This window comes from Spodoptera frugiperda, chromosome 15, assembly GCF_023101765.2.
Source record: "Spodoptera frugiperda isolate SF20-4 chromosome 15, AGI-APGP_CSIRO_Sfru_2.0, whole genome shotgun sequence".
NCBI lineage: Eukaryota > Metazoa > Arthropoda > Insecta > Lepidoptera > Noctuidae > Spodoptera > Spodoptera frugiperda.
The window spans coordinates 1,119,601-1,135,340 of NC_064226.1; the positions used below are offsets into that span (position 1 = coordinate 1,119,601).

General features: G+C 37.5%; 1 protein-coding gene across 7 annotated transcripts in view; it reads left to right on the top strand.

The window, feature by feature from the left end:
* LOC118277563 (zwei Ig domain protein zig-8-like) overlaps positions 1-15,740 on the top strand; it is a 260,266-nt gene that overhangs the window by 20,812 nt on the left and 223,714 nt on the right. The gene's annotated exons all lie outside the window — the stretch shown is intronic.

Genomic DNA, 15,740 nt, shown 5'->3' on the forward strand with positions numbered 1-15,740 from the left:
CTCCGTGGAAACAGGCTTAAGATACTACTTATTGGCACTCGTGGACTTCAAAGATTTTTTATAAAAGAAATATAGTAAAGTAGCTGGCTTTTGTTGTGAAAAAAGAGATTGGATGCGGGAGCTGGCCTATAGTTTTCGTTATTACGCGATCCATTTACAGTAAGTAGCTAGAAGCAGGGAATTATGTTGGCGGACAATTAAGCATTATTAGACAAAAACGAAATAGCTGAAGATTAAGAAGTAAAAACAAACTGTATCTCCAAATATTTTACGTTCATTTTTCATTGTCATTGCTCTCTGCTAATTACATGCACATTTTTTTAGAATAAGTTGTAGTGCGTTTAAACTTAGTGTCGGTGTGAGTGTGTGAGATATTTATAAAGCAATTAAATGCGCAGGCGACGCAAATGAAGTGTTCGCGCGGTACAAACGATGTGCGGTTAATAGTCGACTTATTTTTAGAGTAAACGACACGAATACCTTTCTCTGCTACTGACTGTACATGCATTCAAAACTCATACAAGGAAATGTAGATAATATTTTTTATATACATTCTCCAATATTCCAGAATTTGGGCAAAGTATTATAAGGGCCATTTTCGGTATTCGAAAATAATATGGAGTTTGTAAATAATTGTGCTTGAACTCATCTATACTACCACTACAACACCCGTTTATACCAATCTGTCATTTCAAAATTAAATTATAGAATTTTTTGTTTTGACTAATCTAAAAGTGACACTTAACAGTACAAGTACGGGGTTAATTTAGGTGTTTGTTTGACGTAGCCGTCACGCTAAGTGGCTTTTAGCTAAGTGACAGTTTAGGAGTGATTAGTGAAAATGACCATAAGACACTCATATCATATCTATACATAAATGTGGGATTTTACATTGTACAGGGTGACTAGTAATCAGTGAAGAATATTTAAATACGTGATTGTACTCATGATTACAAATAACTTTCCCAAAGAAACTTTCTTGAATATTCGAATTGTATGTTCGAAATTTTGTTGTTGTATATGTGTACCTCTGTCTACTTAAATAAATCATGTATGTATGCAAACAAGAAAAGGGAAACTGGAACCACTTAATAACACGATTCTTTATAATCTTTTTCCCAAAGACACTGACCTAAAAACGGGACACTACATTAAATGGGAAAGTTTTTGATTTGTTTAAATGAACTGTCCGTCTCTGTCGAAATTACACCAAATACTTTTACTAAGTGGCTCCGATGCTGAACTTGGGGATATTGGGTCGTCCCTAAATTTTTCATTAGCATTAAGATAATGCAATCGCTTCGATACCGAGTCCAGTACCCTTACTACGAGTTTGCTTTACGTTTAAAGTAATAGAAACGAGAGCGCGTTCGGGGCTATGATTGGCCGGTGCAAAAATACCAACCAATCAGAGCGCCGATCGCGCTCTCGTTTCGTTTTCGTTCAACGTAAAGCAAACTCGTACTAAGGGTCCAGTTACCTAACTCCATTGGGCAACACCCGTTTGTTTGTTCGCTGTAAAATCCAATGGCGTCCTAATTAAAAAGTTGTATAATTTGATGATATTACAGCTGCTCCATTATCTTGAGATTAGCGACGACTAAAGACGAGTTAAAGTCATTAACTTCACGTTTTTAACTCAAAGGGTAAAGATATTCGTTTAGTTTAGTTTAGTTTTACTATTTTTCTCGAGTTGAGAGTTTTATAAGTTAAAGCTAGGAGTATTAATTTTTCAAGTTCTATTTTTTATTTATTTTAACGTCATCTAACACTAGTTTATTTTCCTGTGTCGTGGGTGCGTTTACAAACATACAAGTTAACATACAAATAACACCCAGACCCGAAACAACAATTTGTGGATCACACAGAGTTGCCCCGTGGGAAAATCGAACCCGCTACACATTGCACAGCAGTCGGCTGTCCAGCCACCGCACCAAACGTGCAGTCAGTTTATTTATTTATAGCTGTATTTTGACAAAGTGAAATATTTATTTTGGTTGTTTGCTTGTAGTTTGTACAAAAATAGTGATGTACAGTCATCGAATCATCACAATAGTTGTTACGGCGCCGATGTATCCGCGTGAAGATATTACTCGTCTCTATTTATAGCAGATATTCGGTCCCCGCTAGTTAGAGCTGTATAAATCATTGTCGGTATTTCTGTACGTCCGTCACTCTGTAGCGTCGTCTGATTTATTAAACTAATTACCCCTATGTTTGTCTTATTGTCTCATTCTCAACAACCCAAAAGTATTCCCCGAGATTAATTTTATGTTCTTAATTAACTTGAAATACTTTGACTTTGAGGCTGTTAAAGAGTCTTTAAGTAAGAAAGCGATAATTTGGTTCGGATTGAGTTTGAAACTATCGGATTTAGAAAATACGACGCGTCGTTTCAGAGTGATAAATTACTGAGAAAGATTAAAGATTTTTATTAAAAGCTCTAACAAAAGGCGTACTTTCTTAACGCGGCTTGAAATGGTCCGAGACACGCGTCACCAAACTACAATAGAATATAGTATTAAGAGTTATGTAACTATTGGCACTAGACCTATATTTACTGAGCATTCTGAGTGTTAAATATTCAGCATTCTCTGGTTGAGACTCATTTGACACAATAGTCTCTAAATACAAATTTATTTTCTCCTTGTGAAATTCTCGGCGGGTGACACGACCGCCTGAATTCAGTCAAATTGCAGGAAATTCCGCAGCCACGCTACGGTAATTAACATTTGTAGTGAATTGCTCGTTGTTGCTCATTGTTGCCCATTGTTGGCAATCGTTGGCAATTGTCGTACGAGTGCACGATGCATGGCTGTGCATCTCGACGTCTTACGGCTAATCCGAAACATAGATTTTAAACTATTTATAGTCCGGACTGATTACTGCTCGGCTTAATTAATGGCGGCCATTAACTTGGTTTACTGCACACTTTTTACTGTTATCTTATTGAGCTATTTAACGCTTGGATTAAACCTCTTTAGGAGTTATTGAGGGTGCTCACATTCGTCTAGTAATTCGACTAAATAGGCAAGTTTTTTTAGTATTGTTCGATGTCACTGAACTAAGCTAATAATAGGACATTTTTATCCTAGGCTCTGCTAAAAAATAATTGGTTAAATAAATCAAAATTACTTCGGAGACCTCCCAGCAGTGCGCACATTTTTCATATTACCTTCGTCACAAAATCCAAGTTATTATTAATGCTATTTTAAAAACTCCACCAAAATAAACCCATTTTATGAAATCGCTTTAGATTATTGAAAAATAATTGCCGTTTTATAAAATTAAATGTTATTTCATTTACGTTGCTGCTTAATATTAATGGTTATTATCGATTTTCGATATTTGCGCCCTCAAACATGTAGTTAATTGAAAGGCTAAACACTGGATCGCTCTTAGGGCGCGGTGTGTACACTATGTTGTCACGGCTTTACGTATTTGTTGAAATCAATACATTGTATTAGACAGCTTGTAGTGTCACAAGTTCATTGTGTAATGTTATTAGTTAAATATGTACACAGTAAGTGATATGTTGTCGCGTCATGACAGACACTAGTCAGTTAGCGACCAGTGTGCTCGACTATTTATTTCACTAATATTTGTGGACACACTATAAGGTTTAATTAAAGTGGCGGTCACGAGTGGCTCCTGTTCCAAATGTAGGTGTAAATCCGAGCAGGAGGGCAATTGTGAGTGTAACGCGAGTGTTTCGGCCCTTACACCCTTTATTACAGCCGCCATGAATACAATTGTAATTAATTTAGTCGAGTGTGCATAGGGCGCGCCACTGTTCACGTTATTTTTATACCTTCCTCTGAATGTTTTATGGGTTTTGGCGCTTTCAAAGGTATTCGTGTAGTTGGTCATTTGTTTTAAATGGTAATTTAGTTTCAGTTTAATTTTAGAGAGAGTTGCTTTAAATTAGCGTGCGAGAGGGGTCGCGCTTTCTCCATTGTTGTATTTAGCGATTAAATTAAGGGAACGTGATATTTTACAACTTAAATGATGGATGTTATGCATTAAAGCTATCAAATTTTAGATGGATGGGCTATCTTTTCTATTTATTATTCTTATAAAGCCCACGTAAAATGAAATAGAACAAAACTAATTTCTAGTTTACTTTAGCTAACATATAATGGGAAGCCATTGAAGTTTTGAGTGAGACATGAAATAGCTCTTAGTTTCGTCGTGTACTGAGTGAGTAGGACTACATTAGATGTTGAGTAAAGGGTTGCAATTACATAAGTAATGAGTGGTGGCTAGTCAATCGTCCTCTGCCGTTGGAATTAATTATCCTTTACCCAGTCCACAGCCGGCAGCTGACTCCTCGACCTGTGTTATCTTTGGAGTACATTTAAATTCGAGCCAAGGACTGAATACATATACATTATTAAAGCAAACATCTACTCGACGATTGAAAACTTCACAGCGTACAGTTTAATGTGGGTTACAAATTAGATTACGTCGTCAGAGTGTGAGTAATTGTATTATTTTTATCATAAATTAATTATGTTTTGAGCTGCGCTGTATTTAATAGCAACTATGAGTACTCTAGCAATATTAATTTGAAAATGTTACATAGAATTTAATTTATAAGTTCTGAAGCACCAAATATGTTTCAAGCTGCATACAGAAACTAGTACTATAACAATGAAATAACCACTGGAAAATGGAATCCTTACGGAATGTACGGAATGGAATTTAGTTTATTATTTTTTGTGATTCACATCTTAGTGGACGCTTACATAGGAGGCTTCTAAGGTTTTCATCTATTATGAGAAACTGATACATTACCATTTTAGGCATTCCAGGTATTCCAGAATCTAAACTACGTAAACATAACAATCTAATCATTGGATATACGAGTAGATACATCCTTTAAAGAGGAGGCGAGGAGGCAATTCATCACCGTAGTGCTCTTGATAGCTAGTGTTTTAGGATATTAGGGAAGTCATAACCTTGCGGATTACTTAGTAGCGAGAGAAACAATAAACTTTGCTATTACACTACATACGTATTTACGAGAAGTATTTAAGGAAAGTGAGGATAATGCCGGCAATACCACGGGCTCGGCTCGCTCGAGTGGGGCGCTCGAGCGGTGTTTGTCGTATCGAATTACCGTCTCGCCTAGCGTTTAAATCGATTTGTAGTAAGTCTCAACACATCTCCATTACATTTTTAACACATTTCTTTTAAGAAATATATTACTGTTATGAATGTGCCATTTTATGAATATGAATATGTGATATTTTACAATACACAAGAAGTATTTAAGGATCGTGAAAGCTGAGTGGAGATTACGTCAAGAAAATAATAATAATACTTGAGTGATCCTTTTACTTTGTTGTTGTTGTAAGGCAGGAACTTTTCAATCCGGCCACGTATGTTCTCTCAATCCCGAACTAAGTACTAATTGTGTTCTTCTGTTTGATTTTCCAACGAACCTTTTTGTTCGGATCTCGTTTCGGGGAAAAATTCTCTTTCTACTTTCCGTAACGTAACGTAAAAGATAGTTTCATTGGCATCGATGATTTGTAGAACAGAAACACGTTCCCGAGACATTATAAAGCATCATTAGTCACAGTTATTAGCCGTGCTACGTGTTTTCTATGAAAACTTCAAACAAATGCGTCTCGTCGGGGCTCTACGACTAATTTATTTCAGTTCACAGCAATTTGTTTAATAACGTTTTTTGTTCGCGCATATTTTTATAGAGCCCTTGCGACCTGCCGCTATGTCGGACTCGGTACAGTGAAATATTAGGTTCGTTACTGGTAATTAATTTAAACTAACAAATTGGTACTTTATTGATTTCACACCGCTTTGCAGACGAAGATATTGGTACATGTTGTTTGCATCTTCTAACCATAATTAAACATTATAAAATATATCAAAAGTGATAATAGAATAATACTGAGATGGTATTTAAAAATCCTTCTAAGTTCTCGTTAAATATAGATGAATTATTTACTATCCAAACGAGTTGTGAATACAATATAATATCTTTTCTACATTTTATTTACACGTGATAATGAGGCTTCACAGTATCTTTTCACTTTGAATTTGAATGAATTCACATTATAAATAGATACTTATTGAGAATATTATTATTACAGATACATATATTTTTTATTTGTTTATTTGTCTACGCAGTTACGAGACGCACTTTATTGAAGCTTTGTTTGACAAATCGAATATTTACGTAAACAATAACTGCGCAATAATGTTTCACATGATGCTGACATAACATTTAACATTATTGAAAAAAATCTGTTACAAAAAAGATATATTTAGACGGAGGGTACCAGAGTCAACGAAGTCATAGGGTTAATCACAGGGTTAATTAATTATAGCTCTATACTCGAAAGGTCAAAATCCTTGTAGAATTTAGACGAGACAAAAAGAGCCGGTGACGAAGTGAACTGACAAATAAATTCAAATGTACACAAAGTAAATTGAGCCGAGTACACTGCTGAGCATCCTCTCAGCTGTTATCTTAGTCAAAGGATCGAGATACCGTGGAGGCGGCACTTTCTTCAAACCCGGCCCCATAATTAAAATGCTTTAGTGTTTATGTTTAATTTTGTCGTAAAAGCTGATTTAATGTTTAAAGTTATTAGCTTAGGAGCGCGGAAGAGGGGCTTAGCTTTTGTTGTGAGAAGGTGCAAAAAGTTTATAGGTGTGTTCTCCAAGGATTCTATTAAAATTTTACCGAGATGACACTTCCTAGTTATGGTAAACGCAGTCATCGCTTGTCTATCGGTTGTACTTATCTCTAAATGAGTTTGCGCGTTGTGCAGCGAACGCTAACGTTGCTATGATAGCAATATAATTTTATGAAATGTTAATTAACCTCAACTAATTTGGTTGGATATTAGTATTAGTATTTAGTGGGCTGTGAATGTTATCTGTCCCCCACAATACACTATGATACGCCAATCCTGGCTACACTCAAACTTTTGGCCATTCGATTGGTCATCTGAAAATCATTGCCTTTTAAACGGCATCAACGTTTTACGCATATTTTATTTATCGGATTCAGTATTATTTACCTAGTTGTATGAATTTCATCAATATTTGAATTTGTACCTGCATATATGAAATTACAATATTTGCGAACGTTGGTCATTACTGAACTGATAGTTGGAATAAAAAAAAATCATCGGTGAGGCAGGATGTTGGGCGTACCACAAATTAATACAATTTGTTCAATGCATTTGAGCTTCCTATATTTGATATGGATGGATGCCTATTTCACTGCGGTGTTTATTAATTTACGTGGTAAATATTTACAGCAATAAACGACTTTATAACACGTGTAACTAACATTTTTTATTTATTTATAGACACTGCTTACTTACAAAACTTAATTTCTAACCACATGCAACTGTTAAAATGTTTTAAAACATTACGTAACGGAAGCTATCCTGTGGTTTCTGTTTCCTTTACCAAACGTAAACTTGCGCGTTTACGGCGTGGCTTATAAACCGCGGTTACGGATAGTTAACATTCTTTAACAGGGTTCTCTTAGACCCCCTGTTTATGGGGTCTTTTGTGTGGGAAGATGTATTGCTTGCTATTGCGTACTAGAGGTTTCAAAGATTGATTGACAGGAATGAAATAGCAATTTGTTTTATTGTATAAATGCACTTTAGATCTATCACAACAACAATCTGTGGGAGTTCACTGTTAGAGTATGGACTTCTTCTAAATATGAGGGTTTGTCATAATCTCTACATGTCAGGTTTACACATGAAGTTAATACAAAGCTTTAGTCTTAAAGTATAAGTTTGAAGTTGGTTACGTGTTGTCGCTTCATATTGTCACGCCACGCTGCGCTGGTACGTCGCTGCAGTTATGATTTCGAACTATAACAGCAGCACTACTGATCCACGGTCGGGCGTCATTGAAGTCTGCTACTCGATGACGCGTCGCTTGCTTCGTGTCATTAAAATTCATAGAAATACATAGAAAGCAGTAAATGTCACACGTCGTCCACTGCTGCCCCATGTCGCTCTCTTCCAAGTTCTGCGATACCCGTGTGAAGAGTAGGGATGGTGACCAATGTATTCTACTCTATATTGTCACAATTGCCATGTTGTCAAACTTATGTAGGTACTATAAATATTAACGTCACGAATATTTCAATTCTATTAAATTATCAAAACTATTCAACGTTGATTTCAAAGGATGTTTCGATATTATATTATACCTATATAGTTGCAGAGTTCATTTCCAGTTAATTACTAGTTATGTTATTTCATTTTATAAATGGCACATAAAGCCAATCATTTGTAAAAGTGATACATTTTCAGCAGTGAAATAACCTATAGAATATAATCATGTAGGATATCAATATAGGTACTGCATAAATATTTTGTGTTATGCAAAAATGGTTTTTATTGATGTAAACATAAGGCGCAATTAAAATGTAAGTAAAGTAAGTAGATTAGGCTCCTCGATCCATCGTTGATTGAGTCGTATACCGAGGAGTGACGTCACATTATAAATGAGCGTTTTTATTGGTTCGTCTTCCTGTGCCCCTCCGTAGTAGGAGCGCCTACTTACCTACCTCGCTGTATGATCGAGGTATAAGTGGAAATTGACTTTTCCGGGTGAGGGGTTCAAATTAGATGGCGCGAGGGGAATACCCAGCATATAAGGCAATTTATTTTAGGTAATAAAACAAAATAAAAAAGTGCGTTACACGTGCTTTTATAGAGCTCAAACAGTGACGGTAACGACCGCGACCTGTTCCCCACAGACATCGGCGTATTTTTGGCACAAGTACTTATCGTGTGTTATCGGAATTTGTTTGATATATTAGTCTATAATCGGATAAATAACATATTTTCTTACCGATGAAAAGCAATCATCATTACTTTGCTTACGCCGACTAAAACAAACAACGTTGCGGTAAAAGTAAAGTATTTCCGTGACAACATCCCGTAGCCAGATATAAAAGATTTAGTTTTACGACGCGGCCCTAAAAGGATCCAGAATTACAAGGTATTAACTCAACGAATCTTTATTAATCTGCGGCGGCAGGTATTTTCTCCAATAAAAAGATATCACGGAGTCGCGGCGGTAAATTAATTCTATTGATACTTGACCGGATACTCTTATAAGCAAAAATACAAGAACTCAAAAAAAATGTTCTAGAGCTCACGTTGAGGCCCGGCTTTAAAAGCTCAGTGTCCTTGGTTTTACGGACGCCAATTTTAGTCTGGAGGCTTTTATTTTGTGACGTAAGCACCCTTATCTCCGTAGGCATCGAGGCTCCCGTAATATCGCGAGGATATTTCTTATCTTGTCATTTTCACTAGTAGCTTTAGTAATTTCGCGTTTTTAACTCGATTATTAAAGTCCCGGACAACCGAAGATCAATCATTATCGCCATAAGTATTATAAAAGAGCAAGTTTTTGTGTCGTGTGCCCCAACTTGGACAAAGATTCATCGCGCCGTTGTGTGCGTAAAGCGATTTTGTAATACGATGGTCGCCACAAAGGAAGGGCGGCGAAACTTTTAAAAATTATCGTCTCGCCCAACTCGCCGGTATCACACGGCTCGGGTCAGGGCTGCTGCTATAAATTACGAATCGATTCCGAGAGCATGCCAAATCGAATGGGATTCGATTAACTCCTCGATTTCTACGACGATTTGTCAATTACAAGCGTTTTCAGTGAACGATTTGGATATTCAGCTTAATTTATTCAATTTCTTGAAAGGCCCGAATGTTGCGGCATTTACGTTTTAATGACATTTTCTCTAAATTTGTTTGAAAGATCGCTTTATGCTAAAAAATCGTAGACGAATCGATATAAAAGAATTCGCGTTTTCCCACCTCTACGTTCGGTATCACTTCATCCGAAAACATCGATGTCCATTAGAGTCTCAAAGTTTCGGGAGCGGAACAGCCCCCGTGAGTTGTGTGCCGCGATGGGGCCTTTATAGGTATCGTAATGGGCCTGTAAGAGCCACCTTTGTGAGAGCAAAGTTGTATGCACACGTTGTACAAGAAAAAATGGGCTCATAAACCGCAGGATTTCTCTAATATATTTCGCGGGAGTGCGTGCGTTGTATCGATGCGATGTGATATTAAAGTTCGCTCGACATTTACTTACTTTTGTTTTTATTCTGACTTTCGACAATATTGTTTCGAGTACATGGCTCAGCACTCTGAAGTTGTCGTGAGCTGTCTGTGCCAATACATTGTCTGATTACTGTAATGTATTGAATGTTTACAAAGAATCTCTCAATACTTACACGCTGAGCTATCGTGTTACTATTTGTTTTGGCCGCAGACATATTGATTATTATCAAGTACACAAACACTAGTGTTTAGGGAGTTACGTCATTAGTATACTACAAATATATTATTGTTATTTCTTAGGTAGTTAATACCTACACAATATTACTAGGAATAATATTGGAACAGGAGTACCGTTGTCCTTAGTAATACATTACTAGGAAATTGTATCTATTATGTACGGTTTATATAGATTGTAAATGATTACATAACCGATAGAAAATTGTGGGGAGCTATTTTTATCAGTAACGACTTTGCCTGTAGATAAATCATGGTTACGAAATTGTTAATAGGATGGCGTTAGGTAACTTTTTGAAAAATTGGTATCTGGTTTATAAGGGAAGGTGGATTTTGTCAAAAGTTGTTGGAAGTTGGCACGTTACATTTATTATCAGTTCAGTGTGGAAGTAACACGGGAACTTTGTCTGGACAGTCGCACTAATTGTCTTCACCTCGGGTCTGTTTTGTTAGTTAAACAAATCCAATCAATGCATCTGTGTTCAGTAACGTGGGAGTTCCGTGTGAGTAGTAGCTAAATAAGTTTGTGATTCGAAGACCTTATGACTTTGGTTTACTGACCATTCTTGGATGCTTAGGTTATTCTCAAAAGTATTAGGAATAGGAACAATAACATAAATGATGTCCAAACAATAGTTATCGTCGATATCACAACATCACACCACACACGTTGCCACGTGCAATCAGGTATACCACCCACTGCACCACTACAGCACGCAGTGCGCCGAAATTAAAAAAAAAGAACCACAGCATCCGACTCTCCGTCTCTTTGTTTGGCCTCAATTCTCTGACGTCACATCCGCCACATCGAAAGATTAAAAACTTTATTTTGGTGCACAACGAAATTGTTTAATCAAAGCGTCGTTTGGGATGAAAGGGATGGCCGAATGGAAGTGCTGTGTGCGCTGACGGACACAGTACAGCGAACGCAGTGACTCAACTCGCCCCTGTGACTAACGCAAGTTTTGTCCGAGGGAAGTGGAAACTATCGTTTTCTTTTTCTTCTCCTCTAATAACATCTTCTGATTTGTTTCGTTGCGGGATCCAAGACAGTCATTCATTTCCCTAGGACGCGCCGGACTTCAGTGTTCCGGTGTTTTCATGTTTGTATCTATTGTAGATCCTGGCTTACAGGAGTTGCAGCGGTATGGGAGGTTGTGGCGGGCTTGTCCCAATAACGCAAGGTTTGCAAGTGTCAGCACGCATGTGACATGCATGTAGTGTAACAGTAACTGTCAGTGTGCAATGAGATCCGGAACCGAGGTGTAATGTAACGCCTGCTGCGCTAACGGCTGTAAAAGTCGATTAATGTGATGGACATTTATATGCCGCGACTTTTATGTCGCTCGTTAACACACATTAGTATTTATACATATGTATATGAAAGGAATATTTTTGTCAGAATCTTAAGGAATCTTTTGTCATAACATTCGGTTGAAATGGTAATTAAATCAAAGCATTTTATTTCAATCAAATAAAATTGATGTCTGCTAAACATTTCCACATTAATGTGCAATGTATAAAACCCTCTTTAGTCAGCGTGCCACGTTCGTGATGAATGCTAATTAAGTAAATTAATAGTTATCTCAGAATTATTCCTTCGTCTAATGATAAAGTAACACGAAAAACATTTTTATTGAAATGTCGCCGAACATTTAGTTTGTAATTAAGTAGTGAAGTCATTAACGTTCGCTTTTTGTCCACATTTTTCATAAAGTTTGACGTAAAAACACATTTCGTGAAAATATATATTATGTTGAGGTTTGATATTCAGCAAACGTCATTAATAAAGGCTGTGACTCGGAGAAATGTGGAGATTTATTTAATTCTTCTAGACTATGAAAAAAAATCATTGACTTACTGTGCGGGCGTCACTATGTTCTTTAAAACTAGGTAGACGAGTAAGAAAAAAAATAGGTGAGCACACAGTGCAATACGCGCCGTACATCATGTCAGGGACGAGCCGAATGTGTTCCGCTGCAGCCTGGCGCACTGTGACAAAAGTGTGCGTTTTATTTCAAACGTACTACCTATTGGAATATTTTAAATTTATGCCGTGTGGTTATGGCTGCTCGCATATACACATAAATATGGGAATTGTCTTCGCATCTAGTTCGCGTATTCGTTTATTGAGGGCTATAAAAAAGAGGTCACGTCGTTGGTCTACAATAATGTCGCCATACAAAAATGATCGAAGATATCGAAATGTATTTCTATCTACAGAAACGTCTGTGGTAGTCCTTTGTAGAAGTTAATTTGTCCGAAGCCAAACAGAGCAATCTTTACAAATCGGGCGAGTATAATCTCAGCAGTTCCACACATCCATTGATCCCACTAATACCACGGCTCTGTAGGAAACTAAAACTTCCTTCATACTCAGGACATGTTCGTTACAGCTATATTTAGCTATACCACTGTATGCCGTAGTCGAGGAGTTTTTCTCGCCAACTTTATTGGGTCATAGTTTGGGAGCTCACTTGACGAAGTTTCTGCATCTTTTATAGTTTCGTAGTAATCTCATTTTTTGTTGTTTTTGTTTTTGGGGTAAACTGGTGTAGGCGCGGCCTCGCGATATTAATACTTTTTTTGACTTGTACTTGTGGACGGACATGGGTTTTCTTATTTGTTTGTTACAGTTACATGTTGCGTAAGAACTTGTTGTCACCGATGTTATCAGCCTTTTTGCTGAATATGAGCGTCGTCGGCTGACCTTGGCATTGTGCCCGATATTAGGAGATAGGCTCTTTTCTTCGACACGAATATGTTGCCTTTTTTATCGCGAAGAAAAAGTAAAGACGTATTGGAATAATCTCTTGGGTAGCGTAGGCTCAGCTGAATTATCTAAAAAGATTAGCTGAAAGTCTGGTCGGGCAGTAGCTCTTTCATACCTTTCTCCTAGACTACGCCCACGTTGTCTACACTCGACGAGCGCTCGAGTGTAGTTAAGAATGCTCTTTATTGTGAAACTTTTAACAGTTATTGCTTCATTGATTTTTCTAAATCACGTATCTTCTTACAGGTTGTAGTGTAAGTAATATACCTATATCTACAGTACAGTGGTCAGTATTCGCTAGTGCGGATCAATATTATGGTTAATTTCTCGTGTGACGTCACTCGCCAGCAGCCACCAGCCACCCCGACATACTAGTAACCCCACGCCTCTCTGCCAACATAATGGCTGTGCAAATTGTACCCAGCTTTTAGGAGTTAGGTGCACTTTTAGTGGAGATTTAAACGTCGGCCGAATAACGGAACAGAGCAAATCGAAATCGTTTGTTGAATTCTGGTCAGTGTCCTTCTTGTATGACGTCCAAAGGTCTATTTAAATTGATAATATGATTAGTGAATATTTTTGTACGATAATAAAAGATTATATGATATAAATAAAAGTTTCTACAACGGACAAAATAAGAAAATAATCTCACTAATAGAGACTCCGCTCCTACACACGATTTACCTACGCAACTGTATTTGTCTGTAAACTGCTTACCTTTTTCTTAGAAGACGAAAAACTTGAGTAAAGGAAAAAGCTTATTACGTAGTCGGTAGGCAAGAACTCGGCAACCTATCATCATTGGGAGGCTGCAATTTATACACATGGCTTCCTTATAGTAAACCCTGGTCCACAGCCGAGCATAACACAGAAGGTTCATAAGACGACCCGAGTTAAAAGAAGAACATTAAGTTTTTTATTCGATCGATAAGTAACGAGCTCTCTTTGAACTTATTTTTGTTCGAAGACTAAAAAAAGCCGATCCATCAATATGTTCGACCATTTTCATACAGAACATGGAAGTGTGGTTTGGCTAAACTCCACTGATTGCTTTGTAACAAAAGCATCATATAGCAGTGACGAGAACCATTGAAAGCGGTTCCCGCAGGTTTGGGGTAAGCGAACCGGCTCGTATCCGTGCCTTGTTTAAATTAATTCGCGCGCTGCGCTGCCAAAGCCAATCGAAATTGTTGCGCGGTATGAAAACTAAAACGGAACTGTTACCGACGACTGTGGCCGCAGTTTGCACTTGCTTTTGTTTCACTCCGCTATGGATTTAGTTGGTCTTCTGTTGTTGACTGCACTGTGACACCAGTTCAGCACTGTTGCCGGGCCGAGGTGTGGGAAACGTGAGGCGTGAAAATGTGCAACGTTGCTGTTTATATTAAAGTAAGACACGTGGAAATTTCACAAGATTTAACTGTTTATTAGGATTATTAAATTGTACAAGTGAGGTCGTTTAACATGTATATACGGGACCTTTTCACAAGACTCGCGGTTCACCTATAGCCGATATCTCACAAAGTTTCTCGTGAGCTCGCTCCCTGCCTCGATATATAGGAGGCACGTAGTTATGTAGGTAGCACTCACTTTTATCAGCACTAAAACGAGTGTTTATACCATTAGTGGCAGTTTATCGGCGAACTTGCACATCCAACACTTTTATGATCACACACACACTTTGTATCGACGCCGGCGGTACTCGGCTCACCAACTTTACTTAAACTTTGTGTTTTACGATACTCTTTTGTTTATTAACGTTCGCTCTGCTAGTCTCACGCGAAGAGGTATATTTTGTGGGTAAATATTTCGGGAAACTAAAACCTACATGTAACCTGTCTGAGTGATAACAATCGTTACGTGGTTCTCTTCGTCCGTTTTAATCCTTTTCCTGATTCCTGTAATTATTACATAAAACAGCGTAGCAACAATCCCTGTTGATTGGTGGCGGCACGCCCCGCATACGTAATCGCTTCGTATCATTGTACCATACCATAAAGTTTTAATTATAATTTGGCCAAAATACAATTCGTATTTTGTATAAGCGACAGACAAGCGAGGTCGGCGGTCCAGCGGGTGGACAGCTCGTCTATTGTACAGTCAAGCATTTGATACAAAGCCGACTGTATCTAGTCACATCGCCACATCTTTGATATTTAATGGGCTGTCTATAATGTGTCTGAGATGGCGTAAGGGACGACTATGGGATTATAATGTTGAACGATAATCGGATTGAATTATTGGACTGCTTATTGAAGTATTAACGGCGAAGGTTGTGTGATCTGCGCAGTCAAGTGGTGCTTGCTGGTTACAGGCTCCCGCGGCTCACCTTGAGATGTTCTTCAAACTCCTTTACTCTTATAATATTGTACTTCATTATTTAACGCGGTTTTATTACATGTTTAAGTAATGAAGTGTTTCTTTTGATATTTGGTTATATTCGTCGGTGTTGTTATGACTGCGATAGTTGGTTTCGTTATCTAGTGGTTAACATATATGTTGTATAGGTATGATTAGTTTATGATCAGCTTTAGCATCAGTAATTAGTTCATGAATATACTTTGTACACGTAACTTGTATACTTAATTAACTTGCTATGAAATAATTACATAAATTGTAAACTAAATTAAACCTTT